We start from the raw sequence: 12,816 nt of genomic DNA, 5'->3' as shown, positions 1-12,816 counted from the left end.
GGGAATTTTCGTTATAGCACTTGGCTTGTATATTCCAACAACGGGCTTCCTCAAAATGCCCTAGGTCTTCGTGAGCAAGCAAGTTGGATGCACGCCCACTTAGTTTCTTTTGTTGAGCTTCCATACTTTTATAGCTCTAGTGCATCCGTTGCATGGCAATCCCGACTCACTCACATTCATATCTATTGATGGGCATCTCCATAGCCCATTAATACGCCTAGTTGATGTGAGACCATCTTCCTCCTTTTTTCCTTCTCCAGAACCACCATTCTATTCCACATATAGTGCTATGTCCATGGCTCACGCTCATGTATTGCGTGAAAGTAGAAAAAGTTTGAGAATACTAAAGTATGAAACGATTGCTTGGCTTGTCATCGAGGTTGTGCATTATTTGAACATTTTGTGTGACGAAGATGGAGCATAGCCAAACTATATGATTTTGTAGGGATGAACTTTCTTTGGCCATGTTATTTTGAGAAGACATGATTACTTTGTTAGTATGCTTGAAGTATTATTATTTTGATGTCAATATTAAACTTTTGTCTTGAATCTTTCGAATCTGAATATTCTTGCCATAATAAAGAAGATTACATTGATAAATATGTTAGGTAGCATTACACATCAAAAATTCTGTTTTTATCATTTACCTACTCGAGGACGAGCAGGAATTAAGCTTGGGGATGCTTGATACGTCTCCAACGTATCTATAATTTTTGATTGTTCCATGCTATTATATTATCCATCTAGGATGTTTTATATGCATTTATATGCTATTTTATATGAATTTTTGGACTAACCTGTTAACCTAGAGCCCAGTGCCAGTTTTTGTTTTTTCCTTGTTTTTGAGTTTTACAGAAAAGGAATACCAAACGGAGTCCAATTGACGTGACAATTTTTGATGATTTTTTATGGACCAAAAGAAGCCCCGGAGTATAATAGTTGGCCCAGAAGAGTCCCGAGCCGTCCACGAAGGTGGAGGGCGCGCCCTACCCCCCTGGGCACGTCCCCCTGCCTTGTGGACGACTCGAAGATCCCCCTGACGTGAGACGGACGCAAAACTTCCTATAAATACAGAAACCTCCAGAACATAACCTAGATCGGGAGTTCCGCTGCCGCAAGCCTCTCTAGCCACCAAAAACCAATCGGCACCCTGTTCCGGCACCCTGCCGAAGGGGGGTCCATCACCAGTGGCCATCTTCATCATCCCGACGCTCTCCATGACGAGGAGGGAGTAGTTCACCCTCGGGGCTGAGGGTATGTACCAGTAGTTATTTGTTTGATCTCTCTCTCTCGTGTTCTTGATCTGGCACGATCTTGATGTACCGCGAGCTTTGCTATTATAGTTGGATCTTATGATGTTTCTCCCCCTCTATCTCTTTTAATGGATTGAGTTTTCCCTTTGAAGTTATCTTATCGGATTGAGCCTATAAGGATTTGAGAACACTTGATGTATGTCTTGCATGTGCTTATCTGTGGTGACAATGGGATATTCACGTGATCTACTTGATGTATGTTTTGGTGATCAACTTGCGGGTTCAGTGACCTTGTGAACTAATGCATAGGGGTTGGCACACGTTTTTGTCTTGACTCTCCGGTAGAAACTTTGGGCACTCTTTGAAGTACTTTGTGTTGGTTTGAATAGATGAATTTGAGATTGTGTGATGCATATTGTATAATCATACCCACGGATACTTGAGGTGACATTGGAGTATTTATGTGACATTAGGGTTTTGGTTTGATTTGTGTCTTAAGGTGTTATTCTACTACGAACTCTAGGATAGATCGAACGGAAAGAATAGCTTCGTGTTATTTTACTACGGACTCTTGAATAGATTGATTAGAAAGGATAACTTTGAGGTGGTTTCGTACCCTACAATAATCTCTTCGTTTGTTCTCCGCTATTAGTGACTTTGGAGTGACTCTTTGGTGCATGTTGAGGGATAGTTATATGATCCACTTATGTTATTATTGTTGAGAGAACTTGCACTTGTGAAAGTATGAACCCTAGGCCTTGTTTCAGCGCATTGCAATAACATTTTCGCTCACTTTTATCATTAGTTACCTTGCTGTTTTTATAATTTCAGATTATAAAAACCTATATCTACCATCCATATTGCACTTGTATCACCATCTCTTCGCTAAACTAGTGCACCTATTGAAGGAAATATGCCCTAGAGGCAATAATAAAGTTATATTTATTTCCTTATTTCATGATAAATGTTTATTATTCATGCTAGAATTGTATTAACCGGAAACATAATACATGTGTGGATACATAGACAAACAGAGTGTCACTAGTATGACTCTACTTGACTAGCTCGTTAATCAAAGATGGTTAAGTTTCCTAGCCATAGACATGAGTTGTCATTTGATAAACGGGATCACATCATTAGGAGAATGATGTGATTGACTTGACCCATTCCGTTAGATTAGCATTTGATCGTTTAGTATATTGCTATTGCTTTCTTCAAGACTTATACATGTTCATATGACTATGAGATAATGCAACTCCCGATTACCGGCGGAACACTTTGTGTGCTACCAAACATCACAACGTAACTGGGTGATTATAAAGGTGTTCTACAGGTGTCTCTGATGGTACTTGCTGAGTTGGCATAGATCGAGATTAGGATTTGTCACTCCGATTGTCGGAGAGGTATCTCTGGGCCCTCTCGGTAATGCACATCACTATAAGCCTTGCAAGCAATGTGACTAATGAGTTAGTTGCGGGATGATGCATTACGTAACGAGTAAAGAGACTTGCAGATAACGAGATTGAACTTGGTATTGAGATACCGACGATCGAATCTCGGGCAAGTAACATGCCGGTGACAAAGGAAACAACGTATGTTGTTATGCGGTTTGACCGATAAAGTTCTTCGTAGAATATGTAGAAGCCAATATGTGCATCCAGGTTCCGCTATTGGTTATTGACTGGAGACGTGTCTCGGTCATGTCTACATAGTTCTCGAACCCATAGGGTCCCCATGCTTAAAGTTCTGTGACGATCGGTATTATGAGTTTTTGTGTTGTGATGTACCAAAGGTAGTTCGAAGTCCCGGATATAATGACGGACATGAGGAGGAGTCTCGAAATGGTCGAGACATAAAGACTGAGATATTGGACGACTATGTTCGGACACCGGAAAGGTTTCGGACATATACCGGAGTATCGGGGGGTTACCGGAACCCCCCGGGGAGTATATTGGGCCTAATGGGCCTTAGTGGGAGAAGAGGAGGGGCGGCCAGGGCAGCCACGCGCCCCCTCCCCCTCTAGTCCGAATTGGACAAGGAGGGGGGCGCCCCCCTTTTTCCTTCTCTTCCTCTCTCCCTTCCTTCCCTTCTCCTACTCCTACTAGGAAAGGTGGAGTCCTACTCCTGGTGGGAGTAGGACTCCCCCCCTTGGCGCGCCCTCCTTCTGGCCAGCCGCCTCCCCCCTAGCTCCTTTATATACGGGGGCTTGGGCACCCCAGAGACACAACAATTGATCATTTTTCTCTTAGCCATGTGCGGTGCCCCCCTCCACCATAATCCACCTCGGTCATATCGTAGCGGTGCTTAGGCGAAGCCCTGCGTCGGTAGCATCATCATCACCGTCACCACACCGTCATGCTGACGAAACTCTCCCTCGAGCTCTCTTGGATCGTGAGATCGCGGGACGTCACCGAGCTGAACGTGTGCTGAACGCGGAGGTGTCGTACGTTCGGTACTGAGGATCGGTCGATCGTGAAGACGTACGACTACATCAACCACGTTGTCACAACGCATCCGCTTAACGGTCTACGAGGGTACGTGGACGACACTCTCCCCTCTCGTTGTTATGCATCACCATGATCTTGCGTGTGCGTAGGAATTTTTTTGAAATCACTACGTTCCCCAGCAGTGGCATCCGAGCCAGGTTTATGCGTAGATGCTATATGCACGAGTAGAACACAAGTGAGTTGTGGGCGATACAAGTCATACTGCTTACGAGCATGTCATACTTTGTTTCGGTGGTATTGTTGGATGAAGCGGCCCAGACCGACATTACGCGTACACTTACGCGAGATTGGTTCTACCGACGTGCTTTGCACACAGGTGGCTGGCGGGTGTCTGCTGTTGGGAATCGTAGCATAATTTTAAAATTTTCCTACGTTCACCAAGATGCATCTATGGAGTATACTAGCAACGAGGGGAAGGGAGTGCATCTACATACCCTTGTAGATCGCGAGCGGAAGCGTTCCAATGAACGTGGATGACAAGTCGTACTCGCCGTGATCCAAATCACCGATGACCGAGTGCCGAACGGACGGCACCTCCGCGTTCAACACACGTACGGTGGAGGGACGTCTCCTCCTTCTTGATCCAGCAAGGGGGGAGGAGAGGTTGATGGAGATCCAACAGCATGATGGCGTGGTGGTGGATGTAGCGGGTCTCCGCAGGGCTACGACGAGCTTCTGCGAGAGAGAGAGAGGTGTTGCAGGGGAGGAGGGAGGCGCCCAAGGCTGTTGTGTGCTGCCCTCCCTCCCCCCCTTTATATAGGCCCCCTGGGGGGGCGCCGGCCCCAAGAGATGAGATCTCAAGGGGGCGCGGCGGCCACAAGGGGGAAAGGGGTTGCTTTGCCCCCAAAGGCAAGGGGGGGGGGGGCGGCGGCCACAAGGGGGGAAGGGGTTGCCTTGCCCCCAAAGGCAAGGGGGAACTCCCCCCCCCCAGGGTTCCCAACCCTAGGCGCATGGGGGGAGGCCCAAGGGGGGCGCCCCAGCCCACTATGGGCTGGTTCCCTTCCACTTTCAGCCCACGGGGCCCTCCGGGATAGGTGGCCCCACCCGGTGGACCACCGGGACCCTTCCGGTGGTCCCGGTACAATACCGGTAACCCCCGAAACTTTCCCGGTGGCCGAAACTGGACTTCCTATATATAATTCTTCACCTCCGGACCATTCCGGAACCTCTCATGACGTCCGGGATCTCATCTGCGACTCCGAACAACTTTCGGGTTTCCGCATACATATATCTCTACAACCCTAGCGTCACCGAACCTTAAGTGTGTAGACCCTACGGGTTCGGGAGACATGCAGACATGACCGACACGCCTCTTCGGTCAATAACCAACAGCGGGATCTGGATACCCATGTTGGCTCCCACATGTTCCACGATGATCTCATCGGATGAACCACGGTGTCGAGGATTCAATCAATCCCGTATGCAATTCCCTTCGTCAATCGATATGTTACTTGCCCGAGATTCGATCGTCGGTATCCCAATACCTTGTTCAGTCTCGTTACCAGCAAGTCTCTTTACTCGTACCGCAATGCATGATCCCGTGACTAACGCCTTAGTCACATTGAGCTCATTATGATGATGCATTACCGAGTGGGCCCAGAGATACCTCTCCGTCACACGGAGTGACAAATCCCAGTCTCGATCCGTGCCAACCCAACAGACACTTTCGGAGATACCCATAGTGCACCTTTATAGTCACCCAGTTACGTTGTGACGTTTGGCACACCCAAAGCACTCCTACGGTATCCGGGAGTTGCACGATCTCATGGTCTAAGGAAAAGATACTTGACATTGGAAAAGCTCTAGAAAACGAAACTACACGATCTTTTATGCTATGCTTAGGATTGGGTCTTGTCCATCACATCATTCTCCTAATGATGTGATCCCGTTATCAATGACATCCAATGTCCATAGTCAGGAAACCATGACTATCTGTTGATCAATGAGCTAGACAACTAGAGGCTTACTAGGGACACGTTGTGGTCTATGTATTCACACATGTATTACGATTTCCGGACAATACAATTATAGCATGAATAATAGACAATTATCATGAACAAAGAAATATAATAATAACCATTTATTATTGCCTCTAGGGCATATTTCCAACAGTCTCCCACTTGCACTAGAGTCAATAATCTAGTTACATTGTGATGAATCGAACACCCATTGCATCCTGGTGTTGATCATGTTTTGCCCTAGGGAGAGGTTTAGTCAACGGATCTGCTACATTCAGGTCCGTGTGTACCGTACAAATATCTATGTCTCCATTTTGAACACTTTCACGAATGGAGTTGAAGCGACGCTTGATATGCCTGGTCTTCCTGTGAAACCTGGGCTCCTTCGCAAGGGCAATAGCTCCAGTGTTGTCACAGAAGAGAGTCATTGGGCCCGACGCATTGGGAATCACCCCTAGGTCGGTAATGAACTCCTTCATCCAGACTGCTTCCTGTGCTGCCTCCGAGGCTGCCATGTACTCCGCTTCACATGTAGATCCCGCCACGATGCTTTGCTTGCAACTGCACCAGCTTACTGCTCCTCCATTCAAAATATACACGTATCCGGTCTGTGACTTCGAGTCATCCAGATCTGTGTTGAAGCTAGCATCGACGTAACCCTTTACGACGAGCTCTTCGTCACCTCCATAAACGAGAAACATATCCTTAGTCCTCTTCAGGTACTTCAGGATATTCTTGACCGCTGTCCAGTGTTCCTTGTCGGCATTACTTTGGTACCTTCCTACCAAACTTACGGCAAGGTTTACATCAGGTCTGGTACACAGCATGGCATACATAATAGACCCTATGGCCGAGGCATAGGGGATGACACTCATCTCTTCTATATCTTCTGCCTTGGTCGGGCATTGAGCCGTGCTCAATTGCACACCTTGCAATACAGGCAAGAACCCCTTCTTGGACTGATCCATATTGAACTTCTTCAATATCTTGTCAAGGTATGTACTCTGTGAAAGACCAATGAGGCATCTTGATCTATCCCTATAGATCTTGATGCCTAATATATAAGCAGCTTCTCCAAGGTCCTTCATTGAAAAACACTTATTCAAATAGGCCTTTATACTTTCCAAGAATTCTATATCATTTCCCATCAATAGTATGTCATCCACATATAATATGAGAAATGCTACAGAGCTCCCACTCACTTTCTTGTAAACACAGGCTTCTCCATAAGTCTGTGTAAACCCAAACGCTTTGATCATCTCATCAAAGCGAATGTTCCAACTCCGAGATGCTTGCACCAGCCCATAGATTGAGCGCTGGAGCTTGCATACTTTGTTAGCATTCTTGGGATCGACAAAACCTTCCGGCTGCATCATATACAACTCTTCCTTAAGGAAGCCGTTAAGGAATGCCGTTTTGACGTCCATCTGCCATATCTCATAATCATAGTATGCGGCAATTGCTAACATGATTCGGACGGACTTCAGCTTCGCTACGGGTGAGAAAGTCTCATCGTAGTCAACCCCTTGAACTTGTCGATAACCCTTAGCGACAAGTCGAGCTTTGTAGATGGTCACATTACCATCTGCGTCCGTCTTCTTCTTAAAGATCCATTTGTTTTCTATGGCTCGCCGCTCATCGGGCAAGTTAGTCAAAGTCCATACTTTGTTTTCATACATGGATCCTATCTCGGATTTCATGGCTTCTAGCCATTTGTCGGAATCCGGGCCCGCCATCGCTTCTTCATAGTTCGAAGGTTCACCGTTGTCTAACAACATGATTTCCAGGACAGGGTTGCCGTACCACTCTGGTGCGGAACGTGTCCTTGTGGACCTACGAAGTTCAGTAACTTGATCTGAAGTTTCATGATCATCATCATTAACTTCCTCCCCAGTCGGTGTAGGCACCACAGGAACATCTTCCCGCGCTGCGCTACTTTCCGGTTCGGAAGGGGTGACTATCACCTCATCAAGTTCCACTTTCCTCCCACTCAATTCTTTCGAGAGAAACTCCATCTCTAGAAAGGACCCGTTCTTGGCAACGAAGATCTTGCCTTCGGATCTGAGGTAGAAGGTATACTCAATAGTTTCCTTAGGGTATCCTATGAAGACCCATTTTTCCGATTTGGGTTCGAGCTTTTCAGGTTGAAGTTTCTTGACATAAGCATCACATCCCCAAACTTTTAGAAACGACAGCTTAGGTTTCTTTCCAAACCATAATTCATACGGTGTCGTCTCAACGGATTTAGACGGTGCCCTATTTAAAGTGAATGCGGTAGTCTCTAAAGCATAACCCCAAAATGAGAGCGGTAAATCGGTAAGAGACATCATAGATCGCACCATATCCAATAGAGTGCGATTACGACGTTCGGACACACCATTTCTCTGAGGTGTTCCAGGCGGCGTGAGTTGTGAAACTATTCCACATTTCCTTAAGTGTGTACCAAATTCGTGACTTAAATATTCTCCACCACGATCTGATCGTAAGAATTTTATTTTCCTGTCATGTTGATTCTCGACTTCACTCTGAAATTCCTTGAACTTTTCAAAGGTTTCAGACTTGTGTTTCATTAGGTAGACATACCCATATCTACTTAAATCATCAGTGAGAGTGAGAACATAACGATATCCTCCGCGAGCCTCTACACTCATTGGACCGCACACATCGGTATGTATGATTTCCAATAAGTTGGTTGCTCGCTCCATTGTTCCGGAGAACGGAGTCTTGGTCATCTTACCCATGAGGCATGTTTCGCACGTGTCAAATGATTCGTAATCAAGAGACTCCAAAAGTCCATCTGCATGGAGCTTCTTCATGCGCTTGACACCAATGTGACCAAGGCGGCAGTGCCACAAGTATGTGGGACTATCGTTATCAAGTTTACATCTTTTGGTATTCACACTATGAACATGTGTAACATCACGTTCGAGATTCATCAAAAATAAACCATTGACCAGCGGGGCATGACCATAAAACATATCTCTCAAATAAATAGAACAACCATTATTCTCAGATTTAAATGAGTAGCCATCTCGAATTAAACGAGATCCAGATACAATGTTCATGCTCAAAGCTGGCACTAAATAACAATTATTGAGGTTTAAAACTAATCCCGTGGGTAGATGCAGAGGTAGCGTGCCAACGGCGATCACATCGACCTTGGAACCATTCCCAACGCGCATCGTCACCTCGTCCTTTGCCAGTCTCCGTTTATTCCGTAGTTCCTGTTTTGAGTTACAAATATGAGCAACTGCACCGGTATCAAATACCCAGGAGCTACTACGAGTACTGGTAAGGTACACATCAATTACTTGTATATCACATATACCTTGGGTGTTGCCGGCCTTCTTCTTGTCCGCTAAATATTTGGGGCAGTTCCGCTTCCAGTGACCACTTCCCTTGCAATAAAAGCACTCAGTCTCGGGCTTGGGTCCATTCTTTGACTTCTTCCCGGTAAATGGCTTACCGGGCGCGGCAACTCCCTTGCCGTCCTTCTTGAAGTTCTTCTTACCCTTGCCCTTCTTGAACTTAGTGGTTTTATTCACCATCAACACTTGATGTTCTTTTCTGATCTCCCCTTCCGCTGATTTCAGCATTGAATATACCTCGGGAATGGTCTTTTCCATCCCTTGCATATTGTAGTTCATCACAAAGCTCTTATAGCTTGGTGGAAGCGACTGGAGGATTCTGTCAATGACCGCGTCATCCGGGAGATTAACTCCCAGCTGAGACAAGCGGTTGTGCAACCCAGACATTCTGAGTATTTGCTCACTAACATAACTGTTCTCCTCCATTTTACAGCTGAAGAACTTGTCGGAGACTTTATATCTCTCGACCCGGGCATGAGCTTGAAAGACTAGTTTCAGCTCCTCGAACATCTCATATGCTCCATGTTTCTCAAAACGCTTTTGGAGACCCGGTTCTAAGCTGTAAAGCATGCCGCACTGAACGAGGGAGTAATCATCAGCACGCTGCTGCCAAGCGTTCATAACGTCTTGGTTCTCAGGGATTGGTGCTTCACCTAGCGGTGCTTCTAAGACATAATCTTTCTTGGCTACTATGAGGATGATCCTCAGGTTCCGGACCCAGTCCGTATAGTTGCTGCCATCATCTTTCATCTTGGTTTTCTCTAGGAACGCGTTGAAATTGAGGACAACGTTGGCCATTTGATCTACAATACATAGTGTAAAGATTTTAGACTAAGTTCATGATAATTAAGTTCATATAATCAAATTATTTAATGAACTCCCACTTAGATAGACATCCCTCTAGTCATCTAAGTGAAACATGATCCGAGTCAACTAGGCCGTGTCCGATCATCACGTGAGACGGACTAGTCAAGATCGGTGAACATCTCCATGTTGATCGTATCTTCTATACGACTCATGCTCGACCTTTCGGTCCTCCGTGTTCCGAGGCCATGTCTGTACATGCTAGGCTCGTCAAGTCAACCTAAGTGTATTGCGTGTGTTCCGAGGCCATGTCTGTACATGCTAGGCTCGTCAACACCCGTTGTATTCGAACGTTAGATACTATCACACCCGATCATCACGTGGTGCTTCGAAACAACGAACCTTCGCAACGGTGCACAGTTAGGGTGAACACTTTCTTGAAATTATTATAAGGGATCATCTTACTTACTACCGTCGTTCTAAGCAAATAAGATGCAAAAACGTGATAAACATCACATGCAATCAAATAGTGACATGATATGGCCAATATCATCATGCTCCTTTGATCTCCATCTTCGGGGCACCATGATCATCTTTGTCACCGGCATGACACCATGATCTCCATCATCATGATCTCCATCATTGTGTCTTCATGAAGTCGTCACGCCAACGATTACTTCTACTTGTATGGCTAACGCGTTTAGCAACAAAGTAAAGTAAGTTACATGGCGTTATTCAATGACACGCACGTCATGGAAAATAATAAAGACAACTCCTATGGCTCCTGCCGGTTGTCATACTCATCGACATGCAAGTCGTGATTCCTATTACAAGAATATGATCAATCTCATACATCACATATATCATTCATCACATCTTCTGGCCATATCATTATCACATAGCACTTGCTGCAAAAACAAGTTAGACGTCCTCTAATTGTTGTTGCAAGTTTTTACGTGGTTTGTAGGTTTCTAGCAAGAACGATTTCTTACCTACGTATGACCACAACGTGATTTGCCAATTTCTATTTACCCTTCATAAGGACCCTTTTCATCGAATCTGTTCCGACTAAAGTAGGAGAGACAGACACCCGCTAGCCACCTTATGCAACTAGTGCATGTCAGTCGGTGGAACCTGTCTCACGTAAGCGTACGTGTAAGGTGGGTCCGGGCCGCTTCATCCTACAATGCCGCCGAAACAAGAAACGACTAGTAGCGGCAAGAAGAATTGGCAAACTCAACGCCCACAACTGCTTTGTGTTCTACTCGTGCATAGTAACTACGCATAGGCCTGGCTCATGATGCCACTGTTGGGAATCGTAGCATAATTTTAAAATTTTCCTACGTTCACCAAGATGCATCTATGGAGTATACTAGCAATGAGGGAAAGGGAGTGCATCTACATACCCTTGTAGATCGCGAGCGGAAGCGTTCCAATGAACGTGGATGACGGAGTCGTACTCGCCGTGATCCAAATCACCGATGACCGAGTGCCGAACGGACGGCACCTCCGCGTTCAACACACGTATGGTGCAGCGATGTCTCCTCCTTCTTGATCCAGCAAGGGGGAAGGAGAGGTTGATGGAGATCCAACAGCACGACGGCGTGGTGGTGGATGTAGCGGGTCTCCGCAGGGCTACGGCGAGCTTCTGCGAGAGAGAGAGAGAGGTGTTGCGGGGGAGGAGGGAGGCGCCCAAGGCTGTTGTGTGCTGCCCTCCCTCCCCCCCCCCCTTTATATAGGCCCCCTGGGGGGCGCCGGCCCCAAGAGATGAGATCTCAAGGGGGGCGGCGGCCACAAGGGGGAAAGGGGTTGCCTTGCCCCCAAAGGCAAGGGGGAACTCCCCCCCCCCCCTAGGGTTCCCAACCCTAGGCGCATGGGGGGGGCCCAAGGGGGGCGCCCCAGCCCACTATGGGCTGGTTTCCTTCCACTTTCAGCCCACGGGGCCCTCCGGGATAGGTGGCCCCACCCGGTGGACCCCCGGGACCCTTCCGGTGGTCCCGGTATAATACCGGTAACCCCCGAAACTTTCCCGGTGGCCGAAACTGGACTTCCTATATATAATTCTTCACCTCCGGACCATTCTGGAACCTCTCATGACGTCCGGGATCTCATCCGGGACTCCGAACAACTTTTGGGTTTCCGCATACATATATCTCTACAACCCTAGCGTCACCAAACCTTAAGTGTGTAGACCCTACGGGTTCGGGAGACATGCAGACATGACCGAGACGCCTCTTCGGTTAATAACCAACAGCGGGATCTGGATACCCATGTTGGCTCCCACATGTTCCACGATGATCTCATCGGATGAACCACGGTGTCGAGGATTCAATCAATCCCGTATGCAATTCCCTTTGTCAATCGGTATGTTACTTGCCCGAGATTCGATCGTCGGTATCCCAATACCTTGTTCAATCTCGTTACTGGCAAGTCTCTTTACTCGTACCGCAATGCATGATACCGTGACTAACGCCTTAGTCACATTGAGCTCATTATGATGATGCATTACCGAGTGGGCCTAGAGATACCTCTCCGTCACACGGAGTGACAAATCCCAGTCTCGATCCGTGCCAACCCAACAGACACTTTCGGAGATACCCGTAGTGCACCTTTATAGTCACCCAGTTACGTTGTGACGTTTGGCACACCCAAAGCACTCCTACGGTATCCGGGAGTTGCACGATCTCATGGTCTAAGGAAAAGATACTTGACATTGGAAAAGCTCTAGCAAAGGAAACTACACGATCTTTTATGCTATGCTTAGGATTGGGTCTTGTCCATCACATCATTCTCCTAATGATGTGATCCCGTTATCAATGACATCCAATGTCCATAGTCAGGAAACCATGACTATCTGTTGATCAACGAGCTAGACAACTAGAGGCTTACTAGGGATACGTTGTGGTCTATGTATTCACACATGTAT

The sequence above is a fragment of the Triticum aestivum genome, chromosome 7D (assembly GCF_018294505.1).
Source record: "Triticum aestivum cultivar Chinese Spring chromosome 7D, IWGSC CS RefSeq v2.1, whole genome shotgun sequence".
Classification (NCBI taxonomy): domain Eukaryota; kingdom Viridiplantae; phylum Streptophyta; class Magnoliopsida; order Poales; family Poaceae; genus Triticum; species Triticum aestivum.
Note: the sequence above shows the minus strand (reverse complement) of the source record.